This window comes from Pseudochaenichthys georgianus, chromosome 10 (assembly GCF_902827115.2).
Source record: "Pseudochaenichthys georgianus chromosome 10, fPseGeo1.2, whole genome shotgun sequence".
In the NCBI taxonomy this organism is placed as follows: Eukaryota; Metazoa; Chordata; class Actinopteri; order Perciformes; family Channichthyidae; genus Pseudochaenichthys; species Pseudochaenichthys georgianus.
In genome coordinates this window covers 29,207,524-29,225,733 of record NC_047512.1, presented here as the reverse complement: position 1 = coordinate 29,225,733, position 18,210 = coordinate 29,207,524, and positions in this window count along the sequence as shown.

The following is an 18,210-nucleotide window of genomic DNA, read 5'->3' as shown; positions in this document are numbered from 1 at the left end:
CGAGAATGTGGCAATGTAATAACACCTTCATGCCGATCTAGATCCCTTCGCTTCGCGTCAGGCTCCTGATCGGCCTGTCCGTGTTCTTTTCCCCATAATGACCGCGTCACTGCACATTATCCCTTACATGTGATTATATAGAGTCATTATTCATTTGTTTTAAAGCAGGAGGCGCAAAAGCTTGCTTCGCGGGGAGGGAGAAAAAGAGCCACAGCGGAGAATAAACAGAAGGGCAACCATGGCAACCATGCAAGGGAAGTCTTCTTTGCTGCTTTTGTGGCAGACTACAGCGCCACTTACAGGCCTGGCATATGTACTACAGCGTCTCCAGCGCTTTTGAGCAGCAATGGCCGGCCGTGGCCCAACCTCTCATTCCCCTGATAGGTGGAGAATTGACCAATAGCCGTAGCGCCACTTTACTGACGTCAGTAAAGTGTTCAAATCTGGATCAGTCTGTATCAGATCCGTTGCAGCCCCTTTTTTAGAGATTTGGGTATGGAGGAAAATAGAGAGGGTTGTGTTTTCTGACACTGTTCCCTGGAACACCGGGGACACATATTCATGTATAAAAGACGTACAAAAGTGCATTTTACATGATAGGTCCCCTTTAAGATAAGATAAGATTTACTTTATCGATCCCAAAGTGGGACATTTTGTTGTTGCAGCAGCATAAAAAAACAAGGCATTGCACATAATTAGAGATTAAAAGAGTAGAAATAAACAATTCTAAAAGTAAAAATCTCAAAATAGAAATAAACCGGCATAAGAGAGTAGAAAATAAACAAGTTGACCGTGAAGATAAAAAATCTATAAACTATCGGACTAATAAAACATTATTGAAGGACCAATTCTCAGTTAACACAATATAAAGCAGGATATTATTTACATTACGTGTGTAAGGAATGGAATATTAAATGAAATATAAATGTAAAATGTACCTTGTGAAGTTAAAGGTCACCTATCATGCTATTTGTAGGTCTCAGCATAGGTCTCAGATATATACAAATATATAAAAACATGTCTATGAAGTGTTTTGCTCAAAATACCAAACATCACCCATTCTAGCCATGCCTCATAGCCCTCTATTGCAGCCCTATTACTAAAGTCCTGATTCGGGGTATAAAGCTTTGAAAAAATATATATTTGAAAAAAAAGAGGGGGCGGAGATTATGCCTGCTCATGCGGGAGATACTACCGGCAGATACTGCCATGATGAAACGCCATATCATGTTCCGAACCACTTCAAGGATTATTTCTGAAACAGTATGGAGCTCAAATGTTTTTTCTCTTGCAGGTTTACCACAAGGTGAGTTCCTTTTTATTTCCTGCTTCTTCACACATGTGCTCTCTCCAGTACAGGTTAGCTCTGAGTGTTAGCAATGTTTGCTAATGTGAAAAAAGACCATATTACTTCCAAAATACGTCGGGCATTGATTCTGATAGCAACGTTTCTCATAGTGCCATGGGTCCACATTGCTGATATTACGTCACACCGGACGCAAATCTGGATCAGCTATGTTGTTCCCCCGTTTTTAGAGATTTAGGTATGGAGGAAAAGAGAGAGGGTTTTATTTGCTGACGCTGCGTGAGTTCTCTGACACACTGGGGACACATATTTATGTATAAAAGACATCAAAAAGTGCATTTTGCATAATAGGTCCCCTTTAAAGTTGACCAGTTAACCAAAGAGTAGCTATATGAGTTCTCAGCCAGCTGGCAGAGTTGAGTTGTTGTTAGTGATGGGAATTACGGCTCTTTGAAGGGAGTCGGATTGTATGGCTCCGTTCCTTTCCGAGAGTCCTTCAAAAGAGCAGGTTTTTTTTTAAGGGGGCGGGGTTACTAGGTTTATCGGCAAAATAATCACCAGGATAATGATTGACTGTATTGCCAGAAATCTACTTTTACTCACAGAAAAATGTATAACTTGCTACATCTCTCTGCCAGCCAAACTACTACTCAAGCAGCATGCTATATGCCATCGTCTACGGCAAATTTGCATTCAGGAAAGCAAGTTCCCGTAAAGGCTAGTGGATTTATGGCAGGCAGTGAACCAACGATAAAAAGAACGCCTCTCACCAAGCGACTCGGTTCCCTTCGTTCGTACCAAAGAGCCGTTCAAAATAATCTTATCGTTCATCGTTCGCGAACATAACATCACTAGTTGTTGTACAGATTTATGGCAGTAAGCAGGAATGTTTTCCTGTATCTGTCCTTGTGACAGCGGAGCTTGAGCAGTCTGTTGGAGAAGTAGCTCCGCTGTCTGTCCAGCTGCTGGTGGAGAGGATGTGGGGGGGGGATTGACAACAGTTTGTTCAGTATCCTCCAAGGACAACAAAGACGTTTCCCTTTCAGCTTTGTTTCACTGCCGGATGTTGCTTAGCTCAAATAACCTGCCTGCTCTTTGTTTCAAGCTAACTTCTTAATTTGACAACCTCTGACTTTTAACAGTGCATTCATATTGCTTAAATAAACCAGCGTGTCAAGGAGAGCCCCGACCATCACTGCCAACACCGTGAATCAGTGTTCAATCCTTTGTGTCAAGTTGTTATAGCAGCTCACATGAGACAATATGCATTGAAGGCACCACTGACTGGCTTTTAATGACTCTATCAACTGTAAATCTAAAGGCACGTACAGACGCAGCACCTCACTGAGAGGTGAATCAGGCACAGCAATTCTCCAATTATAATGCGGTCACCCTACTCAGTCGTGTGTGTCAGGGTAGAAAACTGAGTCATAAAAGTTTGTGATTTAAAACGATTGCTTGTGAGAACCGGGGCTTGTAACAGCTTCCATCCAGCAACAGGAAGGTCTAAATGAGGGCACAAGCGGATTCACTTGGGAGCTAACACGGAGTAAATTGAGTGAACAAGCATTGTCTAATATAAATACCTCACACTGAATATGCCTGCATTCATTGTTTTGATAAAGAATGGCATAAAACGGCGAGCTGGCTGGTAATGAACACACAGACAGACAGACGCCGCTGTGAAGTATTCTCCGCTGGCCTGTTCTGTGAAGTTATAAAAGCCATTGCAAGTAAAGCATGATAGCTTTGTCAGAGAGGCAGCTGTGTTGGCATGTGTATTTCTGGGACAATGGGTTTGGAGACCTCCGAGTGCCACCAGGAGGTTACAAAATCAGAAGCTCTCGTGCCGCAAACGGCTTGAGTGGTACAATTTCATGCTGAAATCAGCGACACCATCTACTAATGTTGGTGACTTGGCATCTCGCAAACCATTTGTAGATGAGCAAACAGTCTCCGTACAACATCCCTAGAATAGCAAACGCCACTGAACGAGCTCTTCTGCTGTACTCTGTGTTTACAGGAACACAAGTAGCCTGGTGCTGGACTCATCTCATAAATAGTCCCGCACATTTGTTGCGACCCCGAGAGGATTCACATTCAGTTATAAAGTCCTTTCATCCTCCTTTGCAAAGTTACAAAAGCACGTTCACACATATGTGTACGCATGTGCTTTTGGCCGCAGACGTCCAAGGCGGCATCCATCTCTGTAACTCAGCGTGCAGAGGTTACTTTAGGGGCAACCTGCTCATTACTCCAAATGTTGTTAGCCAAAGTATGCACACAGCGATTCATCAGCACACACCAATTTGTCAGAGCCACTCTCTCCCACTTGTTCGCAGAGTACTTCAAGCCTGAGAGTTAGTTAATTCTAGTGTGTATATAAATGTATGTGTGTGATGCATGTGTTTCATTGGTTATAAAAAAGGGGACAAATCCTAAATCTGTGTAGTTGCACTTTTTCCGACCTTGTATTATTGTCCGTCTGTAATTCTGTCTGCCTCTGCCTGGTCATTTCCAGCAGCTCACCGTCTCCCTGCAGCAGACAATATGTGTGTGTGCGTAGGTACATGCAGACTGCCTAATCTGTTGCTGCAGAGCTATGGCTGGAGGACTGCAGAGGATATCCTTTATCAGACTGATTAGAGTGGAGGAGAGGAGCGATGGACGGTGGGAGGGAGAAAAGAAGGATAGGACGGGGGCGATGGAGCCTTCTCAGGTAAACACACCCAAGGCACTGTTCGATCCCAACATTTAAACACACACGTTCTCAACTCGACAATCCAATTATTCACCGGCAAATGCTGCTTTCAACAAGCTCTAACCCCATTTAAGAGGTCTTCTTACCCAAGGGATCCTTTTTAATAAACAGCAGCAAACAAGTGTTGACCAACGGGCAACAAACCATTGCTCTGTGTTTTGTCTTTTAACTACTTAATTAATCAAGCACTTTGGCTATAATGACCTGAACTTCATTCTTCAAAGTAACTATTTAGAAGTTAAAGTGCAATAGAGAGAAGTAGCAAGGGAAGCTTAAAGAGAGACCTTAGGATAATGTAATAAATAAACACTGCAACTTGACAGTCCTTTGTTTGATGAATAGAGGAAATGTAGTTAATCTGCCCGGTGCTCTCCTACATTACATGCCAACACTGCAGCATGAAACAAAATCATAATTCACGCGTGTGCATCCGACTTGATGTTTAAACAACGGCTTTTTAAACTCCCTCTTTTTCATGTGAATAAATAGCATCCATTGAGACCAGACCAGAGGGAGAGTTGCTAGCCAGCAGGAATTAACATAAACACTTACTGTTCAGTACACAGAGAGCGGGCAGGCTAAAGTAGATTGACTCTCATGTACCCATTCTATTAAACATTTATTGAACATAGTTAGAGCAGGGATTCTGTCTCACTATACAAAAACAAAGCAGTATAAAAAAAGCAATACAGTGTAACTGGAACAGAAATGAAGGTCATGTTCACAAGCCAAAATGTGTTTGTGTAATCGAAATCAGGTTTGGTTTAACCCCTGGTTTTGTTCAACCCCTGAGACGACTGTTTGGGCATTTGTTAACACAGTTGGTGTGTAACAAATAAACGTGTCCAAAACCGCTTGTGAAAGATGGTCATTGGCCATTTTCACGGTGAATAGTATGGTTTTATTTCAGGGAAAACATAATCCAACCCATGTAAGTAGGTAGCAAAAACGTATGGGCGTGTTTTTGTTAAAATTGACACAGGGTAACATGAGTGCTAGTCCAATGTTTGCTTGACATTTTATTAAAAGAGAACATACAGAATATGCCAAATAAATACCACAAAAAGTGAAATGTATGAAGTTCTTTCAGAAAAGGCGAAGTGTTTCACCCATAATTATTGATTACCAAGTTTGCATTTTCCAATGCCAAATTCCTGAACATTAAGAAAGACTTCTACGAGGACATTCCCCATCCTACTCGGTTATAAAAGCCCCTCAGCAAATAATTTGTTTGAATTGTATCTTCTTAAATTTGTGCACTGTGAAAACGAATCAGGCAAATCAGAGAATGAACCTAAAGTAGAACGATATTCCCTTGCTTGTAGACTAGTAATAGTAAGGCTCAGACCTATTTTTCTTTCTATTTGTTATCCCTTTTTGCCCTTTGCTCTCCTGTAAACCATGAAGCCGGGGCTAGAGGCCAGTCATCATCTTGTGCCATCTTGTCATTATCTGATGGGAGCAGTGATAACTTCCTCACCGCCTCCTTGTTGGACTGATAAAGGTCAAGAAGTCGACCCGTGTCAGAAACAGAGAGGAAACTGTAAGGCTTGAGCTGTGGTATATTGATGGCATTGACATATGTAGCCGACTGTGATTTGAATTTGCAAATCCTCATTATAGCCTGAGCCTGTCTGAAGACAGCATTATTAACATAGCGAGAGGCAAACATGCCCCCATGAATACTAAAGTCCTGTTTGCCTTCAGTGGAGGATTTGCTCCCGAATCGATTAGGAAAATATGTACTCTGCATCAGTATGAGTTTGAGAACTTGGCATTATTGAAGTTAAGTCAGTGTTTTCTATCCTACTCAGCACATTAGCACAAATGTTAAACTCAAGGTTAACATATTCACAGCGGACATCCTTTTTGTTAGTCAATGATGTATCACCATCATCTCTTTTGGATCAGTATATTTTGATCTCAGGCCTGTCAAAGATCACACTTTTGCAGCAAATGATGATCAGGGCGTGACTTCCAGAATATGAGTCAGCAAAGTTTTCTCATTGCTGTCTAATTTACAAAAAAATGTCATTATGCATTCCCCCCCCCCTTATCACCTGAATCTCCTCCTAGAGCACCATTGTGTTCTTTGTAACCAAATGTCTCTCAGAGGGGCGTGGGGAGGGGCTCCTTATTTTCATCTAAAGTACCAAACACAGAATCAGCACTTTGGAAACAGGGCTGAAACAGAGGGGATTATGGGTAATGCTGCAATGATCTGTTTGGTATTTGGAGGCAAACACTTCAGAGACATGTTTTGTATCTGAGACATATAATATATTGATGAAAAACAGTATAATAGGGGACCTTTAAGGGAAGGTTTTTATTGTTTCATGTAATCTAAAAATACAAACACTTTGGAAGAAATAGGCGTATTGCATTTTTACCAAGACTTAAATGAGAAGTTTGATACCACTCTCATAGTGTCTAGTAAATCTGAAGTAACAACCAGGCGGCGATTAGCTAAGCATAAAGACAGTAAAGAGGGGAAACAGCTTGCCTGGATCTTTCTGAAGTTAACAAAATCTGCCTACAAGCACCTCTTAAATTCACTAGTTAACATGCTTAAGGTCTATTTAAGTATTAAGCCCCTTTCTTAATGGACAGAAAAAAAATACTAGCACCCACTAACATTTTGTATTTTCTGTTTGGCATTGGCTTTCATTCCTGGGCAGTCATGGACACATTTATGTTTGCCCCTTTTGTGCAATTAACATTAACATATAATGTCTTCTTGCCAATGCCAAAGCATCCACACTTCATTGCCGATCCTCTGAGAACATTCAAACTTGTCAACAACATAAAAAGCTGTCTTTGTTAGTTCTTCCATACAAGCTATGTTCTTTCGAATGTTTCAGCAATCACCAACTCCGGTTTTAAAAGTCTAGTAACCACTGTTACTGCTTTATACTGTTAGCAAGCCCTGCTTTCCAGTGCATTTGTGATGTTTAAGTGGGATATTGTCCACTAACAATAGGAAAGAAGTCAATTATCTATTCCTAGCGGATGGTGAACAATGTTTTAAAAAACCTGTATATAGGCGCCAACTGGAGAAAACGTAGCATCACCATGAAACTGGCAGCAGCCAATGGAGAATGAGTTCAAGAGAATCCAGGTCATGTAAAACTGTTAGCTATTTTCATTATCATTTTGTTTTAGTATAAATTGAATAAAAGAGAAATTGTGTTGGCTAACTTCAGAGGTCTGGGTCGGCAGATGTCACGATTTTGGGGTCATGCCTCCAACGGTGTATTCCTTATAAGAGTCTAACAATGTAAGAGATGATAGGGCTTATCTTCACAGAAAAAAACGTAACAAATGATGGGAGATGGGCATTTCAAAAGTAGTCAATGGTAAATAAACTGTTTAGCCACTAATGATATCAATGTCTAAAGACAGAAGGAAAGTGATGGCGTAGGCTTCAAGAACTATAAGGCAATGTATATAAAAGGCAATGAGGTTGGTGATTTCAACATTTGACACGGAGAAACCCATCTCTTTCAAAAGGTTTTTCTTAATATGTCATATTAGATTATATTACATTTGAGACCCTGTTCTTTGCTAATGTACTGCAATTTAACAGTCTGCTGGGCTTATATTTATTATTCAGACATGAGTTTGGTATTGATCTCCTCAAATAACTCTGAGAAAGCGGACAGACATTACCAACATTCAGCTGCCATTTAAAGAGCAGTCCATTTCTGGATCCATTTTGTTGTTTAGAACACTATTTGTTGATATCATGTTGTGCTTTTTCATGGCTGAAACAACAGCGCTTAACCTAATACAAATAAATATATCAACATGTCAAGTATTAATATTTTTCAACATTAATAAGAACATTTTTTTCTGTTCTCACTTTGTTTTGCCCAATGAAAACCGCTCTGAAAGATACTAGTATTGATTTCTGAATTGATTCCTGTCTTTCCAGCAACTGTGACTCTCATGGTTTCTCAAGTGTAAACTTCGCTGTCTTGCTGCTGCCCACACATAAAACAGCTGGATGCAACAAGTCCAGGCAAGTGCTCTGAAGATTGTCAAAAGTCATTATCTGGAAACACAGCACATTTCTAACTGGGGCAGCAAGCTGAGGAAAGTGCTAGACTATAAGGTCAAGCTACACTCCATCAACTAACTCTTGGAGAGAATTCAGCATCACAGACTGATTGTGTATAAGAATCCAAGGATATAGTTGTTCTGTGTGTGTGTTTCTGAATGTGCTAGCATGTGTGCTGCTATCTTGTAGGTCTCTGTATGATCTTGTGCCCTCTGGGCTGTAATTAATTAGAGTTGCAACAAGGCCTGATTAGGATTCCTCCGTGATTCACAACCTCTGCGACCTTCCTATCCAGCATGCAGAACTGATCCCGACCTAATGCAATATCTCCTATTGCGATGTACTGAATGTGTGCACTGCTCATTTTGCCACTTGTCAAGCATGTACTACAGCCTGATTCATTGACCAATTTAGAAATGCAGCATTGTTGAAGTTATTTTTATTTTTTAAAGGCAGGTGGTTTAAAAAAATAAATAACTGAAATAACAAGCATGACTCATTACTCCTATGAATGTTGTTATGGTTTAATAGGTACATGGTTTATTAATGTGATTCAGCGAAAACTAGTAAATCCCTCTTTACATTTTTTGCCACGGGGGATATCTTGAACACCACAGCCTCTTGTCCTTGGCCACTGAGGATTACTTCCACTAGCCAGCTATTGAAATGGTTTCTTTTGATCTCACATTTCCAAATTAGGATTCTTATGCACACCATGAAAAATTAATTACCATTTTCTACGGTTTCAAAGAGAATGGGTATGATCGGATCCGCACACACGGTTGGTATTAAATATGTTAAACAGAAGCTCTCCTTTCTTTCTGGGGGACTTTTGTGTTGCTTGGTCAGGGTGCAGAGTGTTGAATTAGTGATGACCTTCATAGCGTGACTCTCTTAAAGAGGCTTTCTAAGAGTCAGAGCCCTGGTTTAAGAGGGCACTCTGCCTCGCTAATACAAACTGTGCTTCAGCAATTATTTAACGATCCAGCCGGAGAACCAGATTTGTAGAATCTCCAGTCCTGCTGTTTCACCCGAAGAGGGTTTCGTATTTAAAATGCATGACACGTTGTCGGGGAGGAAGGAAAACACAGCCCTCTGTCATAATATGTTTTCTTCTCCTTAGAGAAGGAAGGATACACTCAGCAGTCCATATGACTGGCAGAATCCTAACATCTTCATAACTCCAAATTCTGACAGGAAAGGAAAGAAACACATTATGAAACAGACTTTGGTATAGATCAGGACTCCTAATGATATGATGAAGACATGATGTATGTCTTAACATGATTCAAACACCATTAGTTATCCACTGTACTACTGCATACATGTCTGTTTTCTTCCTGTATATCTGCATGTGCATATAATCGTAATACTCTATATCCATTATTAAAAGGAGCTGTTCATTTAAGTGTTTCGTTTGATCCGAAACTTTCATTTAACTTTAGCTTTGATCAAGAGTGCATCCCTTTACCCTTCGCCGTATCCTTCAAACAACTGCTCTTATTGTTCTTGCTAATTAATGATGTTTCATTCACTATTTCATTTATATGACAAATTAAGAGCCTTTCTATCTCGACTGATTGCTGAGTGTTTAACTTCTTTGTCTTTTTCAATAAGCGATATTTAGGTAAGTAATTAATTTTTTTTGCAGGAAACACAATTGATTCATTAAAAAGAGAGGATTCTTCTTATCATTTTCCCAGGAGGTTTGCACCCACAATTTCCTGTTTCTATTACAAGCTTATAAACTGCTCAGTCGAGGCCAGGTCCAATCAGTGCACATTTAATGATAATGGTGGACTCTCACTAAGCTATTCAAAGTTAGTTGACCTTACAAAAATTAAATGAAAGGAAATTAATTCTCATTGAAATGAAAAATATGCTTAACAACCAATGGCAATTTAGCAAAGCTTGAAAGGTTTTCCATCACCTCAAGTGAATACTTTTTTTTATTTTTTTTATTCATGCATTATTATAAGCAGAGAATAAGCCTTGATTTGTCTGAACTGTTGAATAGTGACGCATTATTCTACATATTCAAGTCAAAGGAAAAACAGTCTTTCTTAAAATTATCAATTTCTTAAGGTGTTTAAATAGGGTGTTTAGTTTTGAGGGGTCAGGGTTGGAATTAAGGAGAAGATTCTTGTCTATTTCTGAAGCCATTACCGGACAATAGATATTGATTGCACTACACACATTGGAATACTCTATGGCGATCCATTTATCTGTTAATTTGTCTGCGACCAAATTTGGAGAGCCAAAGCGGACGAGAGCCAATACACCAAGGTCTACACAACATTCCATAAACCAATTAATCAATGTTGAGCCTTAGGAGAGGCCAAGAAAGCTGCGTGAGAACTGTAGAAGAGCAACACTGCCACCTGCTGCCACTCTGCTTCAATTCATCACAAAGTAAAGAAAGCTTTGGCTCCAACAGTGGCATTAGGGGGAGAAAACAAGCCCTGCCAAAAGCTGTCATTGTGTTTTCTGGTTAAAAGAGACGGACACTGATTCAGCTGTTGTGAAGCTGAGGGAGATGAGCATATGGCCACGGTAACTGATACTCGACCGGCAATGTTAATTAAAATCCACACATTTAATAGAGATGGAGAGTTTGGCTTGAGCAACGTTCAAGGTTAGTTTTTGATTTATGCGGGAAACATGGATTAGATGTTGTTGGTACTCCTTGCATCAATTGCCAGCAACCTCTACAGCAATCTGTTAGTGGTATTAGACGTATTCTGTTTCCCATGAAAAAAATATAGAAAACCAATCTGATGCTGAACATACGGAAACATTTCAGACTGGAAATGAGATCTATTAATCCGTATGAATATTTAGCAATATTATCCTTCTCTGTTGTTACTGCATTTAGTCATTCTTTCCTGGGCTGCTCATGGTGCCGTGCTCAGGTTTCTATTTTTGCTTTTTCTTCTGACTTTATGGAAACACAATATGGAGAAAGGTATTGAAGTGGTAAAACCTTCACAAAAAGCGTTGTTATATCACCAAAAAAGGAAACATGCCATGTTTTATTTTGGTATTTCAGCTGAGCTTGAACATACAGGATTATCCTACATCTGTTTTGGGTCAGATAGGTCTGCTCCCTATTAGACCTCCTTTGAACCAACTTTTATAATATTCCAATATGTTCAAACACACTTTGGGATGGAAGGGGTTTGGGAGGGAAAGTGCAGTAAATGCATTGAATGTAACCATGTTTCACTGATGGAGCCTCAGAAAAGGTATGAAATATGTCATTTTCTTTCGATTTTTGAACCATGTCATCAGTTCAATTCCTTTTTATGGTGAAAGCTGTTCTGATTGAATTTAGATAAGCCATGACGTAAACAACAAACCCATCCCATTATTCCTTTTTGCAGCAACATTTACAATATTTGTCAGTAAATACTATTCACGTTACGTTCGTACATTATATGTAAAGGTAAAAAAACAACTTATTAGGCGTTGTTATTCTGTTTTGGACAGGATAACCTTCTGGCATTGTACAGCAAAGAGGTTTTTACTGTAGCCTACTCATTCTCTGTGAATAGTGCTAAAAAAAAACTAAAAAACACCATCCATCCATTCATAGATCCAAAGGCTTTATTGTCATGTGCACAATAGTGTAGCTGTTGTATTTTTTTAGCACAGCAAATGGGAGTTTTTCCTTTCTTTTCTTGATCCCATGATGTTTTCCATCAAGGTCAAGGAAAAGTAGTTAGAAAAAGCCATATGGCAACATTTAAAAAGGCTGTTGCCTAGCAATGCAATTTCAGTGAAAGAGTCGATACAAAGCTAGGAATGTGCTGGGGTCTGGATCCGAACGACACATTACAGTTAGTCAAATTCAAGCACAGTATGTCACGGTATACACATTTTGCTCATACATTTTTCTAGTGAGGTGATCCCAATAAATCAATCATTCAAGCAGTTAACTTTGTTATTTGTAAATATGTCAGACGTTAGAAGCCTCTTTTGAAGAGAAATGAAACAGAATTTAAATGCAGCGCCATCCACCACCTATTTCTGCAGCTCATTGCTGTATAAATTGATTAAAGATCAGTGGGAACTTTATGTGCACTTCGTGTTCCTCTCTAGGCCCCTAGGACACTTCAGCAAATGTCATGCATCTTTATCAACAACAATGATTAATTAAATATGATTACCTCCAAAATCCTCAAAGCATTTATGGAAGTTTGCAGCGGTGTGTCATCATAATATTAACAAACCACAAAAACATGTTTATTTTATCCTCAGTTCTGGCATACGTTTATATATCGTTATCATAAGACACAGGCCATTGGAAGGAGTGTATGCCCTACAGCGTCTGTAGCAGTGATTAAATGGAATGTCAGTCGCAGTTAATTAATCAAGGACACTTGCCTTATCAGCTCGTTTAATGACTTAAAATGAATGCTAACTCATTTGTTTATTCTAAAGTCACAGCATCGTCTTTCTCCTGGGGCAACTTTCTATTATGCTCTCATATTACTATATTTGTCCTTCTATATTCCTCAGGCATGTTTACCCTAATGGCCCTCTGATCAAGCATAGTGATTTTCAATGTGTGGTAAAATGCAGTGCACTATGAGAATCATTGTTATCGTAACGGTCAACTAGCTAAGTGTGGAGATATGGAAACTTCTATACCTTCACTATTTAATAAACCTACCTCTATGCTAGTGTCAAAGGAAGCCACCATTCATTTTATTGGGTGAATTAAATTTGGTGAAACAAAAACGTTTTTAGCTAGCTTTCTAGCTAGCTAGCGATCATCACTCCCGGTGAAGGCACAGCAGTTGTTTAAGTTGTGAGACTAATCCGTCAAAATTCACACAAGTGTTCACAGTGTAGGCTATGACATGGAAGTTTACTAAAGGAGATAGTCAACTTGAGACACAGCAACAGATACAGTACGTCGCAGTTGAATCACTACATTGAATGCTGAGCACTGCCTGATGTGTAAACAACTGAACTGGCACATTGTATTTGTAGTACAACAGCGCATGGCATTATAGTAATCATTGTCCAAGCACCATTGGGGTTGAGAGAGAAACCCTCAAGAATGAGTCCAGTCTGATCTCCCGTGGCCAGTCCTCCCTCTCCATTTCCTCTGGCTCAGAGAACTGATGTATTTGTGGTGTATGAATGTTTTGTTTCATATTTATGCCCAGCGGTAGCTGGAGCTCGTCTTTCCGAAAGTACTCATTTTGTTTTCATTGACTCCCTCTGCTTCTGCACCAATGTCTGGAAAGTGTCTTGGCATATGGATGTGTCTTGCCTTACAGTACTTGGCTGGCAAGAAGACCATCAGATAGCCTCTCACACATGTGTCTGCATGTATGTGTGAACAAGGGGTAATCTTTGTCCTGCTCGCTCTGCATAAGAGTGATTTGCAGTAGTGAGTTCTTCTAATTTCTCTGTATATAATAGTTCTCTAAAACAGAGATTGATGAGATTAGGGGAGCAAGAAATGAACCACCACTCGGCAGGAAATGACTGTTGTGCCCATTTAAATGTAAACAAGGTCACAACAGCAGAATGTTTAGGGACCATCAGTAGTTGATGGCACTGCCTGACACTTTCTGATCAAAATGAATGGAACATATGCACGTAAGCTATTTTTATTCACCTGGTGGTGCAACGGTAAACAACATTTTTTGTTTTGCTATCTTAAAAAGTCAAAGGAAACAAAGGGAGTAGGGGTTACGATATAGAAATTCTGCAATCTGTAATCTTTCTATATTTCTAATGATATACACGAGTGAACTTGTAGACTGCTCAGCTAAGCTAAAAGTAAATTCACTGAGATCAAATAACCGAAACAAACAACTTGCATTTCAAAAGGTATAGTGCGATTTTAGTTGAGGTGGCTGAGCCCTGATAAACTCTGATTGAGGAGGGAGTCATTCCTGATCAAATTATTTCTTGTTTTAGGGCTGCTGAGTGCTACGCAGCTCAGGCTGGCAGGCACGAGCACTTGAGGACATTTTAACAGGGTAAGTGGGACTGAACTTTTAATTGTTTCCCTTTTTCCACCAGCTGTTATTTAAACTAATCCTACTTCTCCTGCATCTTCAATAGAAGACGATAAAACAACTTTAGTTCCTCCTTAACTTGTGACATTTCAATAGGGCAATGTTGCTGATCAACTATTCCCTTGATCTTTGCACTTCTCAAAAGTATGTGGAACCTTATCCTCATGCCCCAGTTAAAGAATTGGCCACGTCTAAGAATAGAGAGTCTCGTATTTTGTACAGATTGAAAAGTCCTCTGAGGCAAACGTTGATTTGTGATTTCAGGCGACACATATAAACTGACCTTGCATCTCACCCAATTTGAGCTGGGATAGGCTCCAGCCACCTGGGACGCTGAAAGAATAAGTCCATAGAGATGAAAGATGGATAAAACATGTACTCGACTTGATTGTTCAGTTAGCACAGCACCTGACACAGTTGGTGTTCACATTCAACTATATAATAGGAACTGCCTATATGTGTGTTTACAGCCGCCAATGCAAGGCTTTCAGAATTCTGACGGATGGATGGTATGGATGTTAAGGGCTGGTTGGAATAGAACTATATCATTATCGTGAGTGGCCATGACTACCTATCTTAAGAGACCATTTTCAGATATCAGGTGTCCAGGTTTGCTGGATGTGTTGAACTTGAACACTAAAGTTGACTCTTTTGCTTCTTTTTAACTGTTACTTTAGATGCCAAGGAACAAAAAAAACGTGTGATCCTAAACAAAGAAACTCTTCATTGGTATTAGGAATGTATTAGGTTGGGTTCCTTTTTTGTGGGGATTTTGTGAATATTTTCACAATTGTTTCCTCTACTAATCTACACAGCTCCTCTGCATCAGAAGTGATTGTTTTCCTGCCATCACTTTCCTTTTCCTAGTGTTTTCCTGCCTGTTTGCCTTATTAGAGTCCCCTGTGCCTCATTAGCCCATGCAGCCAACAACTGACCTGCAGTCCACCTGCTCTTCATCACCTCATCAGATCAGTGTGTATTTAAGTCCTGGTTTTCCACTTAGTCCCTTTTCAATCCTTGTGTGTTTAGTTCAAAAAGTTCAGTGTTGTCCTGCCTGCACCAAACTTGAGATTTAGGTTGTGTTAAAGTTCATGTTGCCTGCATTTAGGTCAACCTGGTCTACTTTTCATGACAAATCACTCACCTTGGTGCTACTCTAAAAAGTATTATATGACTGCAAATGTCAGTACAATGGGCCAACAGTGGGCCTGTGCAAACCCCTGCATCGCAGAACCAGATGAAGCTACTTGCTTAGATTTTGGAAATGAAGTAGTCAAAAAAAAAAATGTGTATGGCTTAAATACTAGAATAAGATTTCAATGAACATTCCATGCTTGTCACTCAATACAGTCAAGCAATACCTTCTGCCCTTTTACAGTCACAGCCTTAGTTGTGCAGTTTAAAACCTTCACTTATGTTCATTTTAAACAGTATTCAGGATAAAAAGGCTATATAGAACCCTCTATATAAGTGTCCACTTGTGAAAATAGTACAATATTCTCCATTTGTAAGCACTGTTTATGATTAATCTACTCTGTGCCGCTCACTGAGTATCAAGTACTACCTTGTGAAATAAATGAACCTTAAGAATTGGCACCCTACCATAAACTGTTGGTGTGTTGTTGTGGGGGCGGGGGTGGGTGGGTGTATTCTCCCTTCTTTGTGTTTGGTGGGGTGTGATGAATCAGATGCCATTTTGAGAAATCCTGTTTATGAGCATCTGGATTGACGTTGAAGGCAACAAGGGATTGTGGAGAATTAAGGAAGGAAGTGTGAGCTACACTTAACACAAAGTGACAGGCGCAAAATGACGGTTTGGCCTAGGAATCAGGATGCCACGTTGTGTGCGCGTGTACGCACACACAATCGCCACACACAGACATAGACACGCATTCATCACTCCGCCATGGAAAAGTGGGTACAAGCATGAAGGGACAATTTGATCTGTTCCACCAAACACAAATCAATGTCTATGTGGCTCTATTTTCTAAAAAACGCATACACACACACACACACACACACACACACACACACACACACACACACACACACACACACACACACACACACACACACACACACACACACACACACACACACACACACACACACACACACACACACACACACACACACACACACACACACACACACACACACACACACACACACACACACACACACACACACACACAGTCCCAATCAGTTGGTGTTTTCTCAAACGGGGACAAAACAAAGCCATCTGAATCTGCAAGTGGTTGTGACAGCCAGGATATAGTTGCTATTAGCAGGCTTGGGGAGTTACGGATGACATTTCACTGGATTACGCACTCACGATAAAACGGGAACAGTATTGTACCCTATAGGATTACAATGTTATGCATTTTACAATAAAGATTCATATATAATTGGTGGATGTACTACCTGCATTTTCTTTTTGTTTCTACGTTATTTAACACCTGATTTCTTTTTTTATCCAAAGCCCTTTTGTTGATATTTTTAATTTAAATGATACTTAGATAAGGTTACTGATTACTTTTTGAGTGGTTATAAGGCAATATGTTGAAAGTGACCCTCCCAACCATATTAGACAGATTAACCTGAGGTAAATCAGCCCGACTCTTATTGCGAAGCATTTGCATTTCAACTGAGGTACAATATGTGAGCAAATACAATCTTTGATTTGTTTGCCTTTGTGTTGTCAGAACAAAGAGAAGAAGAAACTCTTAAGAAAAAACGAAAAATGTGTCAGACATTACGTCAAATATTTTATCTTAAAACTGCCTGTCACCCACACACTACATTACACGGTCAAGCTCAAAAAGAGATGCCTGTGATCCTCAGTTATCTCTCATCTTTGTCACACACTATCAGATCATTGCTACAAAGAGAGGTGTAGGGCTAGACTGCGTTATGCCCGAGCATTCACCTCATGCTTTCATTAAAAACTGTGCTGCAAACACACAGGACCAAACAGCAAGTAGGCTATGTGTTAAATTACTGAAAACACGAATGATATTGACGTACAGATGTGTAACATGACAATGAAGAGAGATGCACACAGGAAGCAGGTGGGGGAAATGACTGTGCAGAGGAGGTGAAAGAAGAGATATAAGTAAAGAAGGAGTAGGAGGAGGAGAACAGCGTGAAATGCAGCAGGACGACAGTGACAGATGAGAGCAGGAGCTGACAGAGCGCTCAGCGATGGCAGTTTAGCAGCATCTGGTCCACAGGGTCACTCCAGCTCCCGGACTCCCTACCTCATCTGTCTCCATCTCTCCCCCTACCAGATCTCCTGACCTGACTTTCTCTTTCTCCCTCATGGAATGACACTTCTGACAGAGCACCAAAATGTGCAGCCAATGTTTCTCCTCTTTCATTCTTTCCCATTTACACACAGTGGGAAACTGCGTCCACAGAGACACATCCCCGCACCAATTAAGAGCGAGAAACACCGTTAACAATGTAACAGTAGTTGTCAATAACCTCAGAGATAGATTCACCAAAGTCTTTATTGCTTTTGCATTAACATATTGAAAATGCCAGCCTCCTTGTGCAAGACCAGGGGATTTACGCTGACATCTGGCGGATGATTAAATGTGATGTTTTAGGATAAAATACAGCCTTGATGAAAGGGAGCGGAGAAAGTCAGGGGAGGAAGTCAGGGGAGGCCAGGCTCACACCGCACCATACGACACCTTAATTGCTTTGATGATTATCCCTCCACGTTACGCTTTTCCTGCTCATATTTATAGGTGTGTCCAATTTTCATTATGATCTTCATTATGGAGCATAAATAACCTGCGTAAATGTGCCGGCATGCCACGACACGCCCCATAACATTGCCAAGGGATATCCATCTTGTCCCTCAGTTGTCCGACATTACCTGGCTGAATTATGTCTATTAGCTGTGCGTGGGCCCTCCCACTCCATCAGGACAGCAGACTGCAGATGACAGCATTAACTTTTAAGACTTTATTGCATCTTCTTTACCCAACACATACCATTAATTCATTTAATGGCCACCATGACCCCTTTCATC